Source organism: Protopterus annectens, chromosome 5.part0 (assembly GCF_019279795.1).
Source record: "Protopterus annectens isolate FY-2018-M chromosome 5.part0, PAN1.0, whole genome shotgun sequence".
NCBI classification, from domain to species: Eukaryota; Metazoa; Chordata; order Ceratodontiformes; family Protopteridae; genus Protopterus; species Protopterus annectens.
Window position 1 is genome coordinate 1,287,996,685 of NC_056735.1, and position 27,422 is coordinate 1,288,024,106.

Here is a 27,422-nt window from a genome sequence, read left to right on the forward strand (position 1 = left end):
TGGCAGTGAGTGATTGCTCCATTACAGGCCCTCCACCGGTGATAACACGATCCCTGACTACATTATCTGCCCTTAGTCATGCAGCATTCACTATGTCTGTAGCATGGTGTCGAACCTGCTCATACGGCCTGTCCTGGTGGCCAGTCACATTCACATCCAAGACGAGGTCTGCCACAGTGCGCTGTTCCCTGTTATACATCCCCCCTGGATAGGAAGATGTTATGATGCTGCAGTAGACCTTGAAGTATTAGTTCATTCTCTGCATCTGAGAAGGGGGCATGCCATCTACAATACATTAGTCCTGAAACACACCAAAAGAGAAACACATTACAAGATCAAATACATAGAGGTCCACTATGTACAGATACAACAAGAACAAAATGGCCGGCACTATCCACTGCTTTCTCACACATGTCAGACCATACAGTGTGACAACATACTACGTGTGTGAATACAACCAAGACAGTATCATTACTGAGGTAGTCCCTGTGTGCCATGAGAGATTCTGCTGTATGATCATACACCTAACTCTCCGGTCCACTGTGGTGAGCCCCCTAAGGCCAACTACCCAATACTATGTCATAAGACCTGAGCCAGACAAATAGCAGTATGCTATTATGACCACTATATAGGGACAGTCCAACAACATCAGTGTACCACAATGACAAAAGACAATGCAACCCTGATATATTGTACGTCCCTTGTACGTGTAAGACAGCATGGTATCAATGACATGTCATTACCACAAGTCTAAGACAGGCTTACTGCTATAATCACTATTCACCATACCTCTATCCTCCCATCTGCAGCCTATTATACACAGAAACAGTTACATACCTGGTGGAGTAGAGTAATCCTCTGTTGAAATATGCTACTAGTAATTGTTTATCAAAGATGTGCTCTGTGTGAGGAAAATCTCATACAGAATGTTTGCCCATAGCCAGCTGCTTGCATTTTAACATGCTTCTCATTAACAGGTAATTGCCTCTAAACCAATCTGTGACTCTGATATGCTAATTGCAGCCAAAACAGCTGAGTTGCACTATCATTAGCCAATGACATGAAGCCACTGTGCAATATATAAGTCCTTCATGTAGAACAGGGCCCCTTTCTTAGCTGTTAAGATGGACATTACTGGGGTGAAGAGACTACATCATTACAGAGGGTAGATCTGTAGCAGAAACCTTCACATAAAGCTGTGTGTACCATGGGCTGCAGCTGCTGCTGCAGGTAATAGACAGAGGCAAAGACTGTAAACACTTTGGAGGACAACAAGCTGAAGGTATATCTGTGTCAGCTGTTTCAGCCTTGTTGTAGATGCAGAGATAGGGTGAGGGTACCCTTTACACTCCATTTACGGCATGTGTTTAAGGTACATATGTTAGGTAACCATGTCAATAACAAGAGTACAAGGTGACATATAGTAATGCTATACAGATATGTGAAGTGTGTCCCTACCTGCAGGCCTGTGACTTCCAGCACTGAAAAGCATTCATTAATTGCTGTCTTCACAATAATGTAATTGAAATGCAACACAACCCTGGATTTGAACCCAGAACTGTGTGGCAAAATGTACTGTCTGCACGGCATTTAACAGACTGAGCTATTGAGTCACTGCTACAGCTGGTGTATTTGCAAGATATATGTGCACAATACAGGCTCTGATAAACATTTTCTACATCCAGCAGTATGTGCATGGCTTTATATGGATGTATTTTTGCACCAGAGTCCCAATTGAATATGTATTTTGCCATGAATGCCTTAGCATGTGACTTTCTACAGGTTGCTCATACAATGGCACATTTACCTTCTGTCACAGGCCTCAGTTACATACATTATCATTTCTTTGGCTGTCTAGTGGTGTACTATTGCACCATATTCCAAGGGACATTCCCATTTTTTCCATTAATTTTTATTACAGTTTGCAAGGTGCAGCACAGCTCTCAGTTCCACTGAAAATTCCTAATGACTATAATTGGCAATTACTATGTTTTGATTAAACCACCTGTTTTAATTGAGAGTTGTGTGGTGTGGCAAGTTAATGCAATGTGCTGCAGGTGTGATGGGCTTTAAATATGGCAGAGGTATTTATTTTGTACATGTATTTTGAAATGTTAGAAACACATATAGTCATTATAACTCTATTTAACTGAACTTAGCAAATCTGCGTGATGCAGCATGTTGCAAAGCTCTGCACTAAAAAAATAAAAAGAAAAGAAAAAAGGGGAGATAAGAATGTGGTGAAATGGGGGCAAGCAGGGGGAAAAACATATTGAAAACCAGAGAGGGATGTGCAGGAAGGATGTGTAGGAAGGAACCATAGCTATCCATTTCTTGTACAGCAACAACTGTACAATTTTACAGAATTTGTAGATGAATTTGGATTCTCAAACCCCAAAGAGAAGGGTGAGGACAACATAACTGCATTTTCAAGCCAATTTGACCAAATTAAGTGTGTCTAGTTAACACGTGTATGAAATGGAGAGCTATGTATGAGACAATATATATATTTTTTTTGATCAGGTGCCCCCCCCCCCTTTTTTTTAAAGGTGAGATTGGAATGTTGGGGAAGGACATAGGTATGTGGGACAGGTAAGTTGGGTAGGTGAGGATGCATTTGCAAACAGACAAGACAGTCAAGACAGCAGACAGGGGCCATGTGTGCCATATGAGGGAGGTGAGCACCTTGGATAGGGAGGGTGTTGTCCCATGTGCCTCCAGACGACAGCAGTGTGACTCACATCCCCACCCATGGGACTGTCGGCACTGCTCCATTACTGCCCCAAGGGTGGTTATGCTGGAGGCTGGGCACCAGGGCAAGGCTACCCTACCAAGGTGGACAGCATGCCCTCAATCTGGCACAGGTGGCAGTCATAGCCATGGTGGACTATCCTGCATAACAAGACCAGCAGCTCCACCCAGGTGACAACTCCCCCTCTGCCACCTCTCCCAGTGGGAGGGCCCATCCCCATCCCATGAGGCAGTACTACTGGATGCCACAGGTAGTGCAGAGGCAGCAGAGGAGGCACCACCGGATCAGCCAGAACTGGCCTACCTTGACATGTTGTAGTAAATGAGGTATAGCAATAACTTATGGGTAGTAATAACCCAACCATTGTAAGTATTAACAGAATCGAACATCATACTTAGTCATCCAAATACATATTAATGTATATTATGTTCAACACAACATTAAGTAACATAACAGTCAGTATGGTAACAGCATGCCAGTATGAAGTAAACCATAGGGCCAACAAAACAGTTAATTTAACAAATATGTTAATATTCATCATAATAAAACATAAAAATAATCAACCACATTTTCCAAAATATAGTTAGTTTAACAAAATATGTTATTATTAAATCATAATAAAACATAACAATAATCAACCACATTTATCCAAAATATAGTTAGTTTAAAAAATATTAATATTAAATCATAATAATAGATAACAGTAATAAATAAATGAAGATAAGGAGTGGGGGGGGACATTCCATTACTGACATTACAGATTATATCCCTGAAAACACTGATAATAAATACTCTACAGGTGTGTAGTGTCAGGTTTGAGTACAGTGACTACAATTCTCCTATAGCTGAAGTAGCACGTACATACCTCTCAAACTGTTAGTATGGGTCAGTATGACCCAAGCAATAACAAATGCAGGTACACCACTACACAGAACAGTTTCACATAATGTGGAGTTATATAACTACCCAGGTGTTCTGTAAATGGATTTGGTAATACATTGCATTCCAGGTTATAATTTATCTGCTAATCATGTGACAGATGGATTAGGCAGTTTTAATTGCATTACAAGAAATCATGAGACTTGATAGGCATATTTGTGTACAGTAAGTAAACTAGACAGCTGTTATGCCTTAGTTGGCAGGCATAGGAGTAGATCCCAATAGCTGTGACTGCAGGGGACACCTGCAAATAATGTAATAATTGACTGCAACAACTTATTACAGACATGCAAGAGATACAGCCATACTGGGATTACACAGCTTTATTTATGACTCAACAATGCTGATGAACACATTCTTGGTATTGATGTTAAAAAGTTAGTGCTACATACCACTGGACTCAAACCCAGGATTGTGTGTGGCAAAATGTACTATATGCAAAGCATTTATCAGACTGAGCTACTGAGTCATTGCTGACTATTGAGTGACTGATCCTTGCCTGAAGATCACTTGGAACTATACTATGAATTGAGCAATACAGGTTACAGGACATTCCTCTGGCATTCTAGTACTATTATGGTGTTATACTAGACTACAGTGATAATACAATACACATGCATGGAATACAACCATACAGCAGATATTAAAAAGCTGTAGTTTAAAATCAACAATGCTAGTGAAAATGTTATTGTTATTGGTTTGAACTATCTGTGAAGTCCGCACACAATATCTGCCCATGGACTAGGTTACCTCACCCATAAACCTTTATTACCTGATGTATGAGGAAGAGAGCAACTTATGTTACCTATATTGGATAGTTTGCAGGCCATTGCATTTATTGGCTACAGCTATTACAGTGTTACACTTGACTGCAGCAACCTTACCATAGACAATCAATGCACAGAGATCTACTACAATGGTTTTGACAACACAGTTCTGCTGGACAACATTTTGCTTACTGTTACTGGTATTGTTATTCTTTTACTGAAATGTAGTTCTTATTGTTCATATATTGCACTGTAGCTCTACAGCTCTAATTGCCCATTTATTGCACTACAGTTCTAATTGCCCATTTATTGCACTACACTTTTTTGTGTATACTTTATTGCAGTAAACACTTTACTCTTTCTTGCTTATTGCTCTACAGTTGACATACTAAATCTGTACTTACCATGCTCATACAGCATGGGACTTTACATTGCAAGTCCTGTCAGCTGCAACAGTTGGGAGAGAAGCACACCATTATGCATACCAGATTTGTAGACATTTAGCTTGCATTTTGGTTAGACAGAGGAAGACATACTTACATACGCTTTCTGGACCCATTTGTCCAGAGTTCCAGTAACACTGGTGTCAAATGATCCCTGGAATCTGCCCTACATCTGCCAGGGTTCATGGTTTTTAATTAGAAGCCTGACCATGACCCTGGACTCTGAATACCCCACCTCTGGGCAAAAAAGCGCATACCTTCACCAACACCACCAACCATATGAACAGTTGATTGAACTGGGTTTAATATAGGCTGTTTTTCTACCCTTACATGTCATTGAGCAACATTCAAAAAAGTGCAGTGTTGCTTAGCAGCCCACAAACCAGCTAAGCAGAGCTGAGCAGTGCAAAAACTCGCAAAAGCATGGTTTTAGCAAGGCTTAGCACTGTGAAAACATTGGTAGCTGTTAGCATGTTTATGCACTGCTTAGCATGAATGAGTAGTGCTTAGCAGAGTGCAGCAGTGCCAGAATTCACAATAGATTCATAATATTATAAAAAAGTATTACATTCATTTATAGTCATATTCTGCCTGTTATGGACTACCCATGTAGCTAGTTGAATGTGGTAAAAACTAGTCTACCTTCACATATACTACTAGGCTACCTGTTAGCATTGTTGAGCACCATTTGCCCCACACAAACATGCTTAAACATACCTATAAATAAATAACTAATTACATCTGGTTTCTATTTTTAGATGTCTGGCAGGTGTCAGCCATGTGTGTATGAGCTCCACTCCGCTCTGCTGCACTAAGCACCATGCAAATGTAACTTTAACTTAAAAAAATTAATTATGATAATTAATTACATCTGGTTTCTATTTTTAGTTGTGTCAGCTATCAAACATGCAGTAAAAAAACATAACACATCATAGATGCTACACCTCTACCTACACTGATTCAATAATCCATGTTCTTCAGCTCTCCCTCAGCAGCACACCACGATTAATTTGCATGGCGCTCTGCCAAGGAGGAACTGTGGCTGTGTACAAGGTTACATTCTGTGTAGGCTCTACACTGTGCCTACACAGATTTTATTAAATCCTGGGGTCTGTTTAAACAGGGAAATACTCAACATTTAAAAAACTTATTTACATGTTCACAATTAGACATGCTGGCATACAATACAATACAAATTAATCTGAGATTATACACAAATCTCCTGCCAGACATGCTAACACAGATAACAGTGTTTTCATTTCCTTTACATTTCACAGAGTTACACAGAGGAAAAAAGTTTAGGACCCTGAATTATTTTATAGATTTGAAAGCTGTACGATATTTAGTGCTGCTGTACAGGCAGCAGCTAGAAATGAAGTGCACCACTGATCAACAAACAGCTTTTAAAGCTACCAAGACACTTCGCTATGGCACATTTTTTGTATATGATTCTGGCAAGTGTATTACATCTTTCAAAACTGGCAAACATATTTGATAATGTTTTGCAGCTACTGTCATGTGCACCACATGCACAGACTAGAACATAACTGCCCTGAAAGAAGAATAGCATATCTTATTATGGTAGGATCTCTGTCCATAACCAACTTACCAAGTGTATGATACATACATGCATACATACACATGTTTACATGCATATAAAGAAATTCACCTCAAGAACACATAATAAAAGTTATGATCAGAGAGATTCAATAATATTTCCTTGTAGTGCATCTGCTCCATTTACTGTAGTGTAGGCAAAAGAAAAGTTAGTGCTACTATGTAGACTGTAAGCACCAGGATGTCCCTCTGGGGATGAACTGCTTTAAAAGATGTTAGACACTTTGTTCTTTTATGTATGTTTGACTAAAAAAGAGTGCAGCAACTTTTATAGTTGACAGACAAGCAAAAACACAAGTCCATCACTAAAGGTCCACTGCCTAAAATCTAAAGGTATGAAGTATAAAATGAAAAGCAGTCAGACCACCAGGCAGATAAGCGCTTTTAGGTCTGAACCCTTCATCAGATGAAATACATTACAAAATCACAGATTTTAAATAAAAAAAGAATGAATCACATTTCAATAGTGCACTCTTCTCTTTAAGGCTGGCTTCAATGGTATTAACCCATTCAAACCAGGGGCTCTGTCAACTGTAAGCGCTATAATCCATTTAGATTCTCTAAACTCTGTATAGTTAACCAAATCCCCTCCTCTTGCACTAATTGTTGCTGTCTGCAAAACCATAAACTTAAAAGCATGTACTAAATTCTCCATCACATGCTGATAGACAGCATTATGTGAGTTTCTTAGCCTTATATTCGATAAATGTTTCAAAATTCTCTGCTTTAACATACAGTTCATCTTACCCACATAAAAAGACATGCAGGACTGACACTGAGCCACATAAACAACATTTCATGCCCTGCAGTCTGCATATCCATTCATATAATATGTCTTACCTGTATTAGGATATGTAAACACATCACTCTCTATAATATAAGGATGAACCTTACAATCCCGACACCTAAAGGTTCTTACTGTGACCTATAATATCATCTATCCTACCTTTCTTGTAGCCCAAATTTGTCAAATTTGAGCTTAAATATATGAGCTCCTTTTCAAATTGCATATCATTAATACATAAACGTGATAATTTATTGACTTATCCCTTAACAATGTTGCTCACATTTCTAAAAATTTCACCTTTGGATGTGAAAATAATGATTGCTGGTGTTAGAAATGCTTTATTGTCTTTGGAACAGGAGGGCACATTAAGTGTAAAATTATTCAAGTTTTTTGGGGTAGCACATCCTGTTATACCTGAGTCTAAAGCACTTCCTAAGGTTCATAAAGATTTAAAGAACCCCCTGATGAGGCCGACTGTCTCAGGAAGGGGGTGGGCTACAGATAATCTATCCATTTGGGTAGAATGTACATTGAAACAAGTTGTACAATCATTTCCTAGGATTTTAAAAGACACTGGCCACTTTTTAACAACATTGCATGACTATTTAAGTGCAGGGGACAATCAAGAATATCTATTTGTGATGCTAGATGTTAAAAACTTGTTCATGGTTATTGATAATGATTTTGGTATACATGGTATAGAGTCTATATTAATTAATAAGACGGCTTTTGACATCAAAAAGGAGTTATAAGCAAAATACTTAGAATAATACTTGACAACAATATTTTCCTGTGTTTTGGGAATTATTATAAACAGAAACAGGGTATAGCGATGGGCACCCCATGTGACAACACCTACACTAAACTTGTTTTAGCATACTGGGAAGACAATGTTATCTTTAATGTGGCACATGATTGGAGGACACAACTATGCTACTATGTCAGATTTGTGGATGATATATTTTTTTCTATGGAAGGGTACATCCACTGAGTTAGAGCACTTTGTGTCCTATTTGGAAAGCAGTACTTATTTCTTGAGATTTACCCTACACTTTTCCAGAGAACATACAGGTTATTTAGATGTGCATTTGAGCTGTGATAACAGGGGCAACATACAAATGTCCTTATATAGAAAGGAATGTTGGAAGAATAGTCTTCTGTCCTTCAACAGCATGTACTCAAGACATACTTTTGACAACATTGTTAAGGGACAAGTCAATAGAATATCACATTTATGTACTAATGATATGCAATTTGAAATGAAGCTCATGTATTTAAGCTCCAATTTGACAAATAGGGGCTACAAGAAAGGTAGGATAGATGATATTATAGGTCACAGTAGATGGAATAAAATGGATAGGCCCAGACCATGATTTTCTAAGAAAGTGATGCAGGAATGTGCTGAGTCAGGTGCTAATGCAATTGATAATAAGCAAGAAAACACTCAGTGCATGATGTTAACATATAGTAATGATATAGGAGGTATATGTGACATCATTAGATAAAACTGGAAAATTTTATTAACAGATGATAAAATAAGCAATATAGTGGGATGGAACCTGTCTTTTGGTTTTAAGAGGAATACAAATTTGAAAGTTTTACTTTGTCAAGAGACTATAAGGGTACATAAGAACAACATTCACATTTAAGAAACTTTTAGGTGTAGGGATTATAAGGCTCGTCCTTATATTATAGAGAGTGATGCTTTTACATATCCTAATACAGGTAAGACATATTATATGAATGGATATGCAGACTGCAGGACACAAAATGTTGTTTATGTGGGTCAGTGTCAGTTCTCCATGTCTTTTTATGTGGGTAAGATGAACTGTATGTTAAAGCAGAGAATTTTGAAACATTCATCAGATATAAGGCTAAGAAACTCACATAATGCTCTCTATCACCATGTGAAGGAGAATTTAGGACATGCTTTTAAAGTTTATGGTTTTGCAGACAGCAAAAATTAGTGCAAGAGGAGGGGATTTGGTTAACTATACAGAGTTTAGAGATTCTAAATGGATTATAGAGCTTACAGCTGACAGACCCCTGGTTTGAATGGGTTAATACTATTGAAGCCAGCCTCAAAGAGGAGGAGAGTGCAATATTGAAATCTGATTGGTTGTTTTTTATTTAAAATCTGTGATTTTGTAATGTATTTTATCTGATGAAGGGCTCAGACCCGAAAGTGCTTATGTGTTTTATTGTTTTATTAAAAGTCGAATGCATCCTGGTGGTCCGACTGCTTTTCATTTTATACTTCATAACTTTTATAGTTGTTTAGCTTCTCACTGCTGTTCTATTTTGCCAGGCACTAGAGTTGTTATGCTCTTGCATCATAAACATACTTATTATCTTTTTCCTGGATTAGTGTAATCATGGTGTAGCATGCAGTACAAAAGTTATCCACTTTTCTGCCATCAGAAAAGTGCATAACAAACCTATATTTTTGATGATACAGGATATAACCAGTGTGCCCCATCAGACATGTAACTAGATCAGAATAAATGGCAAAAGTTGTTAGGGGGCATGATCTGATTGGCAAGGGCTGATGGTGTGGGAGTGTAGTACCTGTGCTGATTTCTAAAAAATCTGTAAGAATATCATGGTTGCATAAATGATCAGTTATTACTGCATTTGTGGTCACAGTTGAAGTTTGTGATAATAACTGTAAGAAGCTATTTATTATAACTACATTGTGTTTTAAACTTAATGTCCTCATTGAGACACTTATGACTGTATCTGGACAGATGCTAGTATACAGCATTCCCATGATTTACAACTTTATCATAGGAGAAAGGTACAGCAGTGTCGGGCACTATCCATCACCATTGTTTATATTTTACTGAAACGGGTAGAACACTACAGTTTTCATTTCTGGCACAAATCCAGTTTTTGCCAAAGCTTTATCATTTGTAAATTTTATTTGGCTAGTAAGGATAACTTGTACTTCTAACAAGATATAGCACAGAATAATGAGAACACTCCATTTCCTTTGTATGCATGTGTCACTTAATATACAGCATAACTATTCTGGTGTGTACAAGAGTTATTGATACAGACATAACACTGTAGCCCAAGGTACCACACTGCATATACACTAAGAAATATTTATCAGACATCATTTTTTATATAATTTAAAGGCATAAGACAGCCAGGAATGAAAAAATACATTCAGGTCAGTGGCTATAGGTACAATATAAAATTAATAGAAAACTTCAGGATCAAATCAACTGTAATGAACTTATGGAACAAAAAAGAAGGGTAGCTAAGACATAGGAAGGAACGTTGTGTGCTCATTTATTAGACAGATAAATAAATGTCTTGAAATATACCAGCTGACAAAACTATTATAGCTAAGCAAGCTATGAGTGTAATGTATCCCTTTATATGCAGGTACCTGCAAAATGGATCTATGTCAGTTTATCTAAATCCATATGGTCAAGGCCATGTGGTCAACAATGCAGTTAATCAAAAAACTAACACAAAACCACGCAACACTCACCTACAACAAAAAAAATGTTTTTTTCAGGGGTAAACCCCCCTGCACCCACTACACACCCTCCTAATTATTTATGCCAACTCTGCAAGCACACTACATTGGGCAAAAGGGCAAATTCCCTGATCTCTATTGTACCATGATCTCAGAAAGAAAGATTTGGCAAACCAAATTGTCAGCAATATAGGCTCTGACAATTTGGTCCTTTGATTAATTGAGATAGACCCCAAACAGGATACAAACAGACAACCAATGTACTAAGTGTAATAATGCATGATGTCCCTCTTCTTTGCATAAGTCCATTATCACATTACGCTGGCACTTTTAAATAGTCAGGAATATTCTTGTACTGCTGTCATCATTTACAATGATATAATTAAATGTACTTCTAAAACATAAGCACTGTAACTGCATAGAAGCACTCTGTAATGGAAAGCCTTTTAAGACTAGAACAGTTGATAATTATAGAAACATTATTAATAATCAAGAACATTGGAAATTATTTGCTGCTGACTTGTCGGAACATGGGCTAAATTTTTGGCTGGGCTTGTAAGAGCCTCAGAGCCAATAGCCTAGTAATTTCCTATGATCCTATGAACTATGCATACATGGCCATAGTATGTATTCATATGATGATATTTTAGGAGATGTCATGACTTTTATGGATGCGCATATGGAGCTGATAATGGCAAACACAGTACATTAATGTAAAAAACAATGAAGCAGTCCTAACTTAGTATCATCAGTGGAAATGCTTTATCAAAATATTTGTACCATTTCGGGGAGGAAAATATAAACTGTAAAATAGTTTTTTGCTACTGACATGCTAACTGTTTTCTATCTGAAGCAGCAGATGAAGACAACCAGCTGAGTGAGTGTGCCCAAATTCTGGTGATAGTATGCCATTACAGTATGTTCTGGTTTCACATCACACCAATGCTAGGAGTCCAAGGCTCACTTGAAGGACAGAGCTGTCCAGCTCCTTATTATCCAGCATGGGAGCCTGTTTTACATAATTAATATCCTCTCTTTTTAGTTTAATTTTCTTAAGCCAGCTTGCAGCATGATCCTTCAGTTTGAAATGCTTTTACTTCGGCTGCCTGTATACTTCTTTCTCATTATAGTCTCCTTACCTTATTATATCCCTTGACCAAAAGCTCCCCTGCAACTACCTTTTTAACCCCAAGCTACCAGTATTCCCATTATCCCTTGTACTATAGGAGTCTAACATTCTCAGTAGCTTTATACTAGCAGGTGAGCACTATTGCTAGATCAGACTAATAGGTAAATCTCATTTTGTTCCATCTCATCAGGTCATACCCCTTAAGGTCCAAAGAATCCCTTTCTCCTACATGCCATGCCTATTGTAAATGACATTCCATCCATGGAACACACACACACACACACACACACACACACACACACACACACACACACACACACACACACACACAAAAAAAAACAAGAAACCAAACCCGTTGTCTTAAGTAGCGTGAAGCACCATCATTGTCTGGTGTATTCTTTGTTTCTATATGTTCCCCATTTATATCAGCCCTAGCAGTCCTTCCTGTAGTCCTGTGCTAGATTACCCAAACACCTGCATGAGGGTCTTATCCCATACTTTCCATCACCTGATTCACTGATAATATGACTACCAAGGTTTTAAGATTTGCACATGTTAAGAAAAGAGCTTACCTGAGAATCCCCTAGTTTCTGTGCTATTAAGATCCCCACTTCAAGTGCCTATGGACAGAACTGGCAGTATGTCACCAAGCACTGCCTGTTTTTCTTCCCCATGGTGTCCACTCTAGTCTACATCATAGCCATCCTACTTCCTTGTGACCCAAGGACTTAAATGTATTTCATAACTCAGTCACCCTAGTCCCAAGTGAAGGCAGCTCTCCGTAGTAGCAGCATATACAATGCATATACCAAAGAAGTCCAAGAACAACAATTTATTATTTTGTAAGTGCTTTCATAAGTTACTTCATCAGATGACTTCATTACATCCAAATAAAATACAATTTAAATACTTAACCAACCCAATCAACACACTACATTTTCCCTCCATTTTATTAAAACAATTCTTATTTAAAGAAATATTACATTCTAAATTAAATCAAATTAATTTAATTTAATTAATTAACCTACAAACCATGCATATTATAACTCTATATAAAAATTAAACATAATAAAATAAAAAAGCTATGACAGCTCCAAATAAAGGCTGCATATCATTGAGGAAGCATGCCAATGGCTAAGTAGAAGGCCATTGGCATTGAAAACTGTTTAAAAGAAAAAAACAAACAACTTTTATTTTTTTTCCACGATCTCGCCTGTTGAAGCATAGGGCAGCGGCATGCAAACGGGATCAGGGGGAAAATAATAAAATAAACCTAATAAGCATTCTAACTAAAAGCAGTATTCTGTCATGCAAGTCAATGGCAGGCGGAAGACAACCTGGCCAATGAGTAATGGTTGCTAAGGGGGCTAAGCAAATGAGGGGAAAGGTTAGTGAATCCCAGATTTTTCCAGGGTGTGAGGTAGGTCCCAAGAGTGTATGAATAGCTGGGTGCAAGACTAGGATATAGGTGACATCATGGGGGGCAGGCATACTGAAAGTGAATTGGAGCCCTGTGGCTCGGGATTGCTCCTAGCTTAGCACAGCTAAGCTAAGGGTGTGTCTAAGCCTGCCCAGCACTCTTTGCAAAGTGTAAGCGGGTGTGCTAATGATATGCAACAGGAAGAAGAAAGAAGTTAATCTAGGAAATAGCAGCTCTGTGCACATATGAGCACTCCATTTGCACAGCGCGCACATGGGTCTAAACAGGGAGGCAATGGGCAGGGAAAACAGCAGTAGGAAGGTAATCAAGGAGAATAAATGTATCAGAATCAGCCAATTACACAGGCAGCAGACCAGCAGCAGACCTGCCCAGCACGCCACTATAAACTATGCAAACACCTTTCCCTTTGGTTTTCCCAAACACTCTGCACCACCGGTGAATACAGACAGGGAAATTTTACAAAATGAAAGCAAGAGAAAAAATATTAGTGGCTGCTTTTCCTATCATAAACCAGCATGTGCAAGAGGTAGAGGGTGGTGAGGATGTAAATGCTGCTGAGCAACCCACAGTGAGGAGATGGAGAAGAGTGTACAGACCCAGGGGAACCTACCAAGGGCTATATGAGCTGGAGATAGTAGAACATTATAGGGTGGACAGGGACCTCCTACAGCAAATTGTTGAGCTGTGCCGGCCATGCCCCACACACAGAACTAACAGAGGGAAACCCATCCCAGTGGATAGCAAGGTATGTGTAGGCCTAAGAATACTAGCTACAGGTACCTTCCAAAGGCCATCTGGGGATATGATGGGGATTTCACAGGCATCAGCATCCAGGGTACTCCACCAGTTCCTGGATGCCATGCCAGTACATGTTGGTGAGCACGTATATTTCCCCATCACCCATGAGGCGTTGGCCAGCAATATGCATCTCTTCCATCAAATAGCAGAATACCCTGAGGTAGTGGGTGCAATAGACTGCACGCACATATGCATTAATCACCACCAGGTGAGCAGGGTAGGGTCTACATCAACTGCAAGGGCTTCCCCTCCATCAACGACCAGGTCGTGTGCGATGCCCAGGACATAATAATGAATGTGTGTACTGGCTACCCTGGAAGCTACCATGATTCCCACATCTGGCATTTGACGCAGCTGTACCAGACATTTGCCAATGGGGACATCCCACATGGTCACCTAGTGGGGGATGCTGGATACGCACTGGAGCCATGGCTGATGACACCCATCAGAAATGCACACACACCCAAACAAGAATGCCATAATGAGGCACACGCACAAACACGAATCATAATAGAGCATGTGTTTGGGATGCTAAAGTCATGGTTCTGGTGCCTGGACACATCCGGTGGAGCCTTGTAGTACTCACCAACTACATGTACCCAAATTGTCCTTGTATGTGCCATGCTACACAATATGATCCTGCGGAAACAGCTGCAGCAGGAACAGCATGGGGCAGGGCCACACAGCCTCTCACCAGTGCCAAGGCCTGCACAGGCGCAGAGTGACTCGGAGGAGGAACAACCTGAGCCTGCTCCAATAGGCAGAAGGAGGCATGCCCAGTAGGCCCTGGCCTTGGCAAAGAGGCAACGCACAGCACATGCACTGACACAGTAGGGACCCAGGGAATGACATCTCTCTCTGACTCGCACATACAGTAAAAGGGATGCCAAACATGACACTACCTGTGCTCAACCATGCATAGGGAGTGTACGATCTGCATCCGACATAGGCAGCCCTGTAGCACCACCCTCAAGACTGGGACACCCACAAGGTAAGTGACCCACACATGCCAGTTGGGTGGGGGCACATACCCAACAACAGTCACAGCCAGCAGGATAGGTGTAGACAAACACAAACAAATGCTGTACTATGGCCTCTGAATGAGCCCCATGGGTAATCCCTATCCCAGGCCTACACAGACAGACTACAACAGGCCAACCAGTTGGATGTAAGTTTAGAAGGCTAGGAAGTCAGAAACTAATATGTAGGTAGTTAAAGCTTAGATGTGTAGTACACTGGTATGCCTCCAGCCAGCACAATAGGTAAGACCATAGACTGAAATGGTGTACCCAACATACCAATACAGTCCTAGCAAATGTGTAAAAGTGTAAGGTGTGCCCCACCATCCTACGTACTCTTATAGTAACAGTCAGTTATGCCCCCCCACCCCTGTGTAGAAATGTAGAAACAGTCAGGTGCCCCCCCGCTATGCAGAAATATAGCAACAGTAAATGCCAAATGACCGATGTATACCCTGCAGACACAGCATGCTACCTGTCGGTGTACAACACAAAGGTCAGTACCGCAGTACAATCTACCCAGACTTGATCCACACATGTAATATAGATGGCCATACTGGGCATGCTCACACACTTAAACACATGAAGGCCATGTCAGCAAACACCAGTTGACCAGACATATCTGGCAGTTGCAGTTCTTAGTGCAGACACATGTCAATATTCACCACTCCTGCCTTGCACACACATTGGATAGGAATACAAACATATATGTAAGGACAACACACTATAATAAGCCAAAGGTAAACAGACATAGATGTATTGAAGAGGGTGACTGTGACAAGGAGCCATCTGGGCCTGTCCCACCCAGCACACAGCCAAAGGGCCCCAAACACATGAGGTGCAGGGGTCACTCAATGCAGATAATAGCCACCAGTATCTGTCAGCATGACGGCGTGTTGCACGTGCCAGCTGTGCAACATGACTGTACAAGGAAGTAGTTACCTAGTAGCTGTATACACATACATGTGGCATATGACCCAGTGTGTGCCGGCATGCTGCATGTCAACCCCTACATGAATGGGTTATGGCCCATGCACACACTGCCCTCCCCATAGCAGTATCATGACAAGCCTGCTGAGGTCATCCAATATGAAATACACCTTTGGGAGAGCTGTACCTCAGTCATCCCCATGGCGTGTCCCATAACTGTGTACTGCTGTACTGATAAACTAGTTAGGTAGTAGTGCTAACCCCAGATGTGGCAATTGTGTGAGTGTGTGTTTGTGTGCATGCCAGTCGGTCTCTGACTGTGTAGAGAGGAATGCTTTGTAAGCTACTCACACTCTGTACAGTTCATATACACAACTTTGGCAAGGCTGCTGATGTCACTCACCTAGAAATACACCTCTGGGAAAAACATAGCCCAGTAATCTCCATAGCGCATCCTGTAACTGCATACTGCTGTAGTATGATAAAGTTGTTCTAACCCCAGACTTGGCAACCATGTGTGTGTGTGTGTGTCTGACTGAGTAGAACGAATAACAGACACTGCTCGGTAGTAGAAACCAAATTTTAATCCAGAGTAACTTGAAGCACTTTTCGTTTGTCCTCACAACAAACTTCCTCAGAAGTACATACAAAACCCAAAAGCAGGTAATATTCAAATACTCTAACGTAACTACGTATATAATTTACATGTAACCACATGGCCCACAGCATATATGTAGAAATTAATGCTAGAACTAAAGATGTATGTTAAAATACCCTCTTTAAAGGAATCTGTTTCAAATTTCTAATATATCATATAAACACATATAAAAATGTGTGTGTGTGTGTGTGTGTGTGTGTGTGTGTGTGTGTGTGTATATATATATATATATATATATATATATATATATATATATATATATATATAAACTCTCCCCTCAGTACTACATAAAAAAATATATGTGTATATACAATCAAAACTTTACAGTTAACATACAGTCCTAAAAATTACGTTTTTTAAAAAATGAATGTTAACATTAAAACCTATAGGTCAATGGTGCTTGATAATTAGCACCATAAACCTACCAAAGTCTGCTTTTAATACTAGATAATTAAAACTCATACAAAACTTCTACTACTTTAGGTAGCTGAACCTTGAATTCAAGGAAAAGCACTTCAAGTTACTGTGGATTAAAATGTGGTTTCTACTACCGAGCAGTGTCTGTTTTTTGTTTTACTTAGTTCGTTTTGTGTCAGGGTAAATTTTTGAGTAGAGCGAATGCTTTTTAGCCTGCTCACAATACAATACATATACTCAAGGCTGCTGATGTCACTCACCTAGAAATACACCTCTGGGGAAATCATAGCACAGTAATCTCTGTAGCGCGTCCTGTAACTGAGTACTGCTGTAGTGTGATAAAGTAGTTAGGTAGGTGTTCTTACCCCAGACCTGGCAAATGTGTGTGCGTGTGTGTGTGTCTGACTGAGTAGAGCGAATGTGTTTTAGCCCACTCACATCCCTTACAATACATATACTCAACTTTGGCAAGGTTGCTGATGTCACACACCTAGAAATACACCTCTGGGGAAAGCATAGCCCAGTAATCTCTGTAGCGCGTCCTGTAAATCCATACTGCTGTAGTGTGATAAAGTAGTGAGGTAGGTGTTCTAACCCCAGATCTGGTGAATGTGCATGTCTGACTGAGTAGAGTGAATGCGTTTTAGCCCACTCACACCCCGTACAATGCATATACTCAACTTTGGCAAGGCTGCTGATGTCACTCACCTAAAAATACACCTCTGGGGAAATAATAGCCCAGTAATCTATGTAGTGCATCCTGTAACTGCATACTGCTGTAGTGTGATTTAGAATTGTGGTAGGGTTCCATCTCCACCCAGGGCAGTTCTGGATGTTTTGTGTGTGTTCCAATGTCTGTGTATGGAGGAATGCAACATAGGCTACTCACTCGCAGTACATTTCAAATACCCTACTTTGGCAATACTGCTGACGTCATTTATTGTGAAATACAACTTTGTGGAAGAAGGTTGTTTTCAGTCCCTGTGGTGCAACCTATAACTGCTCTATGCTGAAGTGTGATATAGGCCTTGGTCAGGGGTTCAATACCCATACATGTCAGTTGTGGATGTTTTGTGTGTCTCACTGTCTGAGTAGGGAGCAATGCATTTTAGGCTAGTCACTCGCAGTACAGTTGAAATGGCCCTCTTTGGTAATCCTGCTGATGTCATTCAATGTGAAATACACCTTTGGGGAAGATGTACTTCAGTAATGTCTGTGGTGCATACTATAACTGCAAAGTGCTGAAGTGTAATAAACTAATTAGGTAGGGGTTTAACTCCCAGACATGACAGGTGTCTGTGTGTTTGTAACTCGGATCCTGTGTAGAAGTGGTGGGGAGTGTGTGACACCTGTGGGCAATGTGGAGGGGATTTTGCTTATTTATTTTATGGTGGCCCTACTATACATCACAATGTCAACCATACAGGGATAACAGATGTAAATTAGCCAAGAGGCTGGGGTGCAAAGCCATACCCATACATGTGACATCAAGGCCAGCCACGTGTTTGGCTGTGGGGTGGATGCCTATTCGTACAAGACGTATAGTATGTGGGGCCTCTCAACGGTGCATGTGGACATATGTGTATTTGTTAATCTGCCATTGCTATCTACAAATGCATGGCCATATATACCTATATAGATTTATATATCTGCTAATTTATATATATATATATATATATATATATATATATATATATATATATATATATATGTATGTATAAAACTATGTCCATATTCACCTACATAGATATATATCTGTGTACAGATATGTAACGTGCTTGTGTATATGTAGACATATAGGTGTAGACACATATATGTGTCGATTTAGGCACATGCATGTATATATGTGCATATATATATTGATATATGTGCATATAGTTTTAGAAAGTAATATAGATATAGATATAGATATATATATATATATATATATATATATATATATATATATATATATACATATCTAGATATGTTGTATCTGTTTAGATATTAATATAGGTACACACACATACATCTAGATGTTGGTATACATTCTCTGTACTGTTGCATGACTGGACTGAATAATATGTTTCTGAAAGCATCAAATCTCTTTGTATCTGTTATGGCTTAGTGGGAATTGACTTTGTCTATGATGTGCAGGGTCCTTGGTTTAAGCCTTGCTAGAGATGTTTATTTTGTTGCTGGGCAGAACACGGCCCATTGGATACACAGTAATTAAGGCACTGTGAAGCAGTTGTAAGAAGCAGTTGTAAGAAGCTTCCACGGGTTTGTGCAGAGCTAAGCAATGCCTACACAGGTTAAGCAATTCAGCAGCTAACTCAGTGGGCACCAGGCCTGATGCGAGGCTATGATTACACATGACAGTTAGGTGAGTTGCCATTCCAATGTGTAGTTCATGTAGTACACAGTCCACAATGTCATCTGGTCCCATGGATGCTGTATGCTCAGCTGTGGGTAGTGTGATTTCTGCCTGTGTGGCCATGATTACTGGGCAATGGAACCCTTTTCGTATTGACATGGGCACTTTTGGGGGTGAGAGGGGGTGAATGTTGCACTAAATCAATTTGCCAGAATATTGGCACATTCTGTGGGAGCAATCTATGTAATGCAATGAGCATTGCCAGTTAGAATTCAGACATAACTATAGAATGCTGAGTGGTTGTCTGTGGAATCTGTGTCGATTATAGTTACATAACCTGTTTTGGAGGATTCCATGAGGGATCTCAATGTCTTACTGTGGGTGGTAAGGGAGTTGTTTGCATCCTTGGATTACCCTTTTTTCTTCAACAGCGTCTACTGTCTGTTGTATACTCTGTAAATGGCAAGAGACCATCAGACTGGCTTGATTATTTGGGAGGTGAGCGTCGTGGTTCTATGTGGGATGTCAGGAATCATGCACAAGTGGCTGTGCTCATGCAGTGCCTTAGTCCAGGATTCATCAGTTGAACTGTCAGCTCCTGTCTCCATGGGTCTCACAAACAATGGCACGTCTGCCTTGAGTAGCATGAAGTTGGCCTTGGGGAGGCCTTTCATGGACAACTGTATATACATTCCTTTCACATGTTTAGTTTGATTAGCCTATGGTGGGATTACTTTGGTGGAACTGCAGTCTCATGTACTGTTGTGATGGTTTAGTGGTTAGTTACTGTGACTATAGTGTACAGGGTCCTGGGTTCATGACCTGCAAAGGCTGGTTATTTTTGTTCTGGCCAGAACAGAGGTTAATGCATACAGACTAATTAGGGCAATTTAGGTCAGTCACACTAAATACAATTAAAATGCCCTACTCTGGCAATCCTGTTGATGTCAATCACTGTGAAGTACACCTTTGGGGAAGGGGTACTCCAGCAGCCTCTGTGGTGCATACTATAAGAGTGGAATGCTGTAGTGTGATATAGAACTCTGTTAGGGGTTCTAATCTTACACATGGGAGTTGTGGATGCTTTTGTGTCTGTACCTATGCTTGTGTAGAGAGCAATGCATGTTTGGCTAGTCACACTCACTACAGTTCAGTCGCCCTACTTTGGCAGTCCTGCTGATGTCACTCACTGTGAAATAAACCTTTGGGGAAAGGCTACTCCACTAATCTCTGTGGGGCATTCTATAATGGCATAGTGCTGTAGTGTAATAGTTAGTTTGGTAGGGGTTCTAATCCCAGATGTGACAGATGTATGTGTCATAATGTGTTGATGTTTGTCCTGTGTGGATGTGATTGTGAGTGTGTAACAACTGGACCCAATAGTGAGTGTGTTTTTAAGCTTTCTTATATGGTGCCCCTAGCATAATTCACAATATCCACAGTGCAGTGATAACAGATGTGATATCAGTACATAGTTAGTCATGGGTTCGATACCTTGGGCTTGTAGATGTGTGACACAAACATGCTTACCTTTTACTCTCCCAACCCACCCTGAATTATCTTTGCCTCTGTCTGCCTCTCTCACACCCTCTCTGGTGGATGTGGAGACTTACACCTGCTTTGCTTAGGCAGCGGCATGTGTATTGTCAGTGATGCTCATGATCATCTGATAGCCTCTGCACAGATTACAGCCCTCCTCTAGCTGACTGCATGTGGAATAGCTGTGGTAACATTCCCATAGCCAATTGCATGGAAACACACTCCAATATCTAGGAATATCATGTTGGTGTTGGGCCTTTTCAGTCACTGTGAGCAGGAACTAGATCTGTTGTTTGGCAAACAGCATCACCTCTACAACATACACTGTGTAAACAGACCAACACACAGGAGGGGGATGTGCCTGTCCTGACTACAGACTGTAAGTGCTGCTATACTGCAGTTGGTTTAACAGGGTGTGTGTGGATATGGCTGTCCTACATGTTTTAATACTTGTCATGTCGGTGCTATGTTTATGAGGAATCCCCATCTGTAGGGTCATCTGCAGACTGGGCAGTGTGTGGTGCCTTGCGTTCCTTGTGTTGCCCACAGAGCACCTATCTCTCAACTGCAGAAGGTAGTGTGAGGATTGCAGTCAGTAGATGGTGACAGCTGGGAGAGGTACTGACATCATATCCCTCATAGGACATATGTTGCATCACACTCTGTTATGACAGGAAATGTATGAGGTCATCACAGCAACATGTCAATATTGGCCCTGTGTTTGTGCCTCCAGCCACAACCGTGTCAACCTTTGTACATATGTCATGCAGTAGGGGGTGCATATGTTCTGTACACCATATTCATTGACAGCATAGCTGATAACAAGCCAGTGAGATATCAGACTGCTATACATGTTATGTATAGTAGGGGTTATATTTGAGGACATAGCCTGGGCATTCTGTGGTTGTGTGTACAGTACTGAGGTATCTATAAATCTGGTAATTGTCGACAGTGTGTGTATAGTGCATATGTACTATGGCCTGTACAGAGACTGTGGTAGATGTCATTGTTCTTGGTCCTGTTCTATCTGATGTTACATGCTGTTCACTGTATGTCACCCTATCAGCTTGCATGTTTGTAGATGCGAATGCACACGTCCCAAACCACAAACAACCATCAGACCACACTGTGTATCGGCCCAGTATATGTAGGGTTGTTGTGTGAGTGGCTCATATAGGTTCATAGGGTCATACTAGGCTATCTGCCCTAGGGCATTTATAAACCTAGCCAGAGTGTGTTTGACTTTCGCCACCCATTTTAAATTAATTTTGCTATGGCCTTTTTCGAGGTTAGTCTACTGTGCCTCTGTCTAACAGTGACACAAAAGTGATACCCGGGGTAAACCTACAATCTCCCATCGACTCATCCAGATTCCTCTTGAAGAGAGTCAATGAGGGACTCTGCCTAACCTGGACTGGGATTTTATTCCAGAGTGAAGGGAGCCTCTGGGTTATAAATCTGTCCCTCCAGCATGTCCTATTTATTTCAGTGCTGAGGTTCAAGTCTCTCGAGCGCGTAGCTTGATGGGATTTGGATTTTCTGATGTGCAGCATGTCCATTAATTCCGGGTTGGACATGGCTTTATACGTCAGGCACAGATCGCCTCTGAGCAGGTGGTATGCCACTGAGTAGAGCTGGAGTTTCTTTAACTGGGCAGCATATGGCATCTGTTTGAGCCCTATGATCCTCTTGGTGAGGTACTTTTGGGGTCTTTCCAGTTGCTGCAGGTGCCGGGTAAGGTACATCCCAAAAGGGGCATTGTACTCAATTATGGGCCTGATGAGGGATGAGTAAAGAGGCACGATGACCTCCCCTGATCTAGATGTGAATCCCTTCATGATTAGGTGGGCTATATAAAATTTTTTCTAACCACTTTGGCCACGTGGTTGTCAAATGAGAGATTGCTATCAACTTGGGTCCCCAGGTCCCTAATTACTTCTTCTGTACTTAATGGATTACCACCTATGTTGTAATTTGTGGGCACTTTGTTTTTGCCAATGGGGATGACTATACACTTTTTGGCGTTTAGCTTGAGGCCATGGCTCTGGCACCAGTTGTCTGTTTCTATGAGGCCCTTTTGGAGGATGCTTGTGTTGCCTGGAGAGTCGATTATGGTGACAGTTTGCAATCATCTGCAAACTTAGTCAGCCACAGTCCTTCCATGTTGGCCTGTACCTCCGAGAAATATATACTGAACAAGAGAGGTCCCAGGACTGAGCCTTGGGGGATGCCACTTGTAACTGGTTTGGAGTCTGACATGGCTCCAGCAATTCTAACCATGTGGGTTCTGTCCTTGAGTCAGTTTGCAACCCATCTAGTGACATAGGGGTTTATATTTAAGCTGGTGAGCTTATCTATAATGCCCGAGTGGGGTATTGTATCGAAGGCTTTTGCGAGGTCCAGGTAGGCTGTGTGGACCACCTTCCCCTCGTCAATGGCCTTGGTGACTGTTTCAAAAATCAACCAGGTTTAAGAGGCAGGATCTGCCCTTAACAAAGCCGAACTGGGTAGGATCCAGTGTCTGTAGGTCCCCAATATCTTTATTTATGAGGTCCATGATGATCCTTTCCATAGCTTTGCAGACCAAGCTAGTCAGGCTTATGGGGCGATAGTTTCCAGGATCTGTTGAGGCACCACCTTTGTGGAGAGGGACCACTGTTGCTGTACGCCACTCTTTGGGTACATATCCTGTAGTAAGGCTGAGATTGAACAGTAGTTTTATGTTTGGGTTTAGCTCTTCTTGGAGTTCATGTAGGACGCAGCCCAGGACACCGTCTGGTCCCATTGATGCTGTGTTTTTTGCCTTGGAGAGGGCAGCTCTTACCTGAGCATCTGAGATGTCAGGGGGTCAGCACTCTGCTGAGATAAATATTTGCCCTTTTGGTGGGGAGGGGGGAGAAGTTTGCGCTGAACCTCTCAGCTAGGATGTTGGCAATGTCTGTGGGTTCGGTGTATTTTTTGTCATTTTGGACTAATTCTGAGCATATCTGGTAATTCCCACCCAGGTTCCTAACATAACTAAAGAAAGCCTTGTGATTATCCTTAGTGTCCTGTGCAATTTTTCTCTCGAAGCTGGCCTTAGATGATTTTATGAATGCCCGTAGTTTTTTACTAATACTGATCAGAGATGCCTTCCCTTTTTGGGATTTTGCTCTATCATGTAGTAGCTTCCTCCTTATAATGTATAGTTTGTTTATGGCTGGGGTCCACCAGACAGGACGTCTGCCTTTGGAGGATTGGGTCTTGGTTTTATTTGGGATTGCATGATTCATGCATTCCTGAAGGTGTTCATAGAATGCATTTATAAAGGATTCTGCAGTCTGGGCCATATTTTTCACAGGCCCGGGGGCTTTGAAGGATTCCACCTCGGTTTTGAGGAGTGTGAAATTTGCTTTAGAGAAGTTTTTCACTGTGGTTTTCAGGGCAGGGGGTGGAGTCGGGATGTGAATATCCAGTGAGATTAGTTTATGGTCTGATCTTACCAGTGAAGGATACACTTCTGGTCTGGAGCATAGAGTCCCCATGTTGGTGATGATCAGATCCAGTATGTTTTCCCCTCTTGTGGGAGTGGTAACAAGTTGTTCCATAGCATTTGAGTTTATAAATTCTAGGAACCTTTGGGCTAGGGTGTTGGAGCTAGAGTAATGCTCCCAGTCTATGTTTGGGTAGTTGAGGTGGTCTGTAGCAGGCTATAAACTGGAAGGCAGTTTTACCCACTGTTAGTTGCATATGGATAGTCTCTGATGCGTTGTGCTGTGCCACCAACCTGGAGGTGTGGGTATCTTTGACGAATATTGATACTCCCCCTCCTTTTGTAGTACGGTCCAAGTTTTGGGGCCGAAAAGCATGGTATGAGGTATAACCTGGTAGTGCTGGGGTGCTCTCGGGAGCCTTGAACCAGGTTTCTGTTACTGCACAGATATCGATGTTCTCCATGCTAAGAAGAGTTTCGAGTGCGTGCATCTTGAGGTTTAGACTTCTGGCATTGAGTAGTATTACTCTTAGTTTCTTATCCCTTGTGATACCTATGGAGGTAGGTTTGTCTTTTGAGCCTTGCCTAAAAAAGGCACTATGGGGGTAGCAAGAGCCTTTGCCAATATCCGAAAGCCCAGGGGTGACAGGTGCAAGCCGTCCCTAGTGAAGCATCGTGGCTTGTCGAGCATGTCTCCCAGGCTGACAGGCATTGGATCCCCTTTGAATGACACCAATACTTAAGCCAATTGTTGAAATTGATCATCTTGTCTTCATATTGTGGCATCATTCTTGGTGAGGGTGAGATGCTACTCAAGGTCAGGGTCATACCGGCCTTGGCTACATGCTCTTTTCATGTAGTCCAGGGAGGTACGTCTCAGGTCATTCACACCAGCATGGACAATGACTGAGTCATATTTGTACTTGCCTTGGAGTGACCTGACTGCTTGTGTTATGTGGCGGAGCCTAGCGCCCGACAGGCAGCTCACCATGACCTTCTCCTTGTTCAGTCTGGTGAGTGGGAAGTCAGTGTGCCTGATGATAGAGTCACCTATTACAAGTGTATCAGGTGTGTTGTTTAGCCTTAAGGGCTGTGACTGTTCAGCACACTGGCTTTGTGAGCTATGTGTTGCACGAGTTTTGTTTTAGGGTAGCGGTTGCTTGGGTGTCTGCTTTGGAGGTCTCTGCTGCTTAGGCAGATTTTTATTTAGAGCCTCCGAGTATGTTTTTGTGTGTTTATGTGTTTGGTTTGCTGTCGTGGTAGGTCTATGTGAGACTGGAATTGTAGTGAGTGTGGTTTCCTTCTCCTCCTGACTGGTTTCGCCAGTACTGAGTTGAGAGAGCTTAGCCTCCAGTATGGCTATATGGTTGCATCTCTCACGTGTTGGAATTTGTTGGGAGGAGGAGAGGGTTGTCTGTGTACATGAGGCAGTTGTAACATTGCCTCAAGATTCCGAGATTCACCAGCTGGACTGGAGAGGAGATTGACAACTGACCTTTGGACATGCTAGAATAGTATTGGGAATTCCTTTATAATTGAAAAAAAGGGCCAATGGGGAACGAGGTACTCAAGGGGAGTTTGTGAGGGTGTAGTGCTTTTAATATTTTAGTGCTGACTTATATAATTGCTTTAGTGAGCAAGTGCCAGATAACTTAAATAAGGCTGGTGTACATCAGATAGTCCATCTACTGTAATAGTACGCTAACTTACCATATGTGGCTGTGGCTGTGTCCATATTGGTTGTGGTTATGCACTTTCACACAGGTGTCTGTTAATCTGTGATGCGACATGCCTGTAGAGCCTGCTATCTATGCAGGTACATGTGTATTCCCACATAGGAGATGTAGCCCAGTGTTGAGTCAGTCTGTCTGTAGCCTGCACTGTGCTTTGTTACATGCCTAGCAGCTTACTGTACTTATCCAGTGAGATGTCACGTCCAGATACTTGCCAGATGTACTGCTGCCTGGCCACCATAACAGTCATGTATGTCAGACAAGTTAGTGGAATGCTGCTCAGATGTATGTCAGTAACTAGTGTATAGTATGTGGCCATGGCACCTCTGTACCAGCGGTTATTAAGTGTCAGTAGAGACAGTGGTGTATGAATGCATAACCTATGGGGGCAAATTTATACACGTATGTATGTGTTATACCCATCTACATGGCTTTTAACATCCACATTGACAAGCCTGGTCCACATTTCTTGCATGAAGAGGTTCTGTGTATACCCCTGGACTGACCCGAGTGTGTCAGACTGTCCACATATATTGGCCACATCGCAGCTGTAATCCACAGGGGTTTTACTGTGCTTGCAATAGTACTGTACTATGATGACCTTAGGATGTCTGTAAGTAGCCAAAGGCACACATGTTAACAGCAGATGTGGCCTCCCACACACACTATTTCCATGAAGACAATCCCAATTACAGTAGCAATAGTCTACAAATATACCTGCACTACATACGTGACATCAACTTGCAATGAGAGGTTGGGACTGTTGGGGCTGAGGTAGGGCTCCACTCCATGTGCAGGACATATAGTGAACATATATGTGTATATAAGTATACATATATCCATATAGACATGTACACATATACATATCTTGCTTACTGTATGACAACAGTTTTACACATATGCGCCTGTGTTCCAGCCTCTGTCCTCCACCTACATAACGGGCTTTGCATATATGACATACTGTCAGGGGTTCTATGTAGTGGGCTGTGTGTATGCCATGCTGTCATTATTGCCATCACTCCACTGCTGTTGTGTCCCCCACACATACCTGGGGGTTGGGGCCATATATGTGTGGGTTTCACCTACACAATACATGTGTGCCCTAATACACTCCAGAGGCCAGTGTATGTGACAG